A 682-nucleotide genomic window follows, 5' to 3' on the forward strand; every position below is an offset into this window, starting at 1 on the left:
ACACAGACCACTACCCCAACCACATTAATCACTACCACAGAGACAAACCCCACAACCACATTGACCACAACACAGACAAGCACCACCACAGAGACTACTTCCAAGATCACGCCCACGACAACACAGACAACGGCAACAGAGACCTCTACCCTGACAGAATCTACCACAACACAGACAACCACCACACCTGAGGCCACTCACACCACCTCAGCATCCACAGCACAGACAACCATCACCACACAGACCACTACCCCAACCACATTAATCACTACCACAAAGACAAACCCCACAACCACATTGACCATTACAGAGACAAGTACCACCACAGAGACAACTCCCAAGACCACATCCACCATAACACAGACAACGGCCACAGAGACCTCTACCCTGAATGAAACTACCACAGGGACCACCGCCACCACACAGACCACTCCCACGTCCACTTTAGCAACCTCCACAAAGACCACTCCAGAGATCACATCCACCGCAACACAGACAATAACTACAGAGACCTCTACCTTGACTGAACCTACCACAACACAGATAACCACCACACCAGAGACCACTCCAACAACCACAGGCACCAAAACACAGACAACCACTACAGAGACCTCTACCTTAACCGAATCTACCACAACACAGACAACCACCACACCTGAGACCACTCCCACCACCTCAGCAA

This window comes from Condylura cristata, unplaced genomic scaffold (genome assembly GCF_000260355.1).
Source record: "Condylura cristata isolate star-nosed mole 26May11 unplaced genomic scaffold, ConCri1.0 scaffold00024, whole genome shotgun sequence".
NCBI lineage: Eukaryota > Metazoa > Chordata > Mammalia > Eulipotyphla > Talpidae > Condylura > Condylura cristata.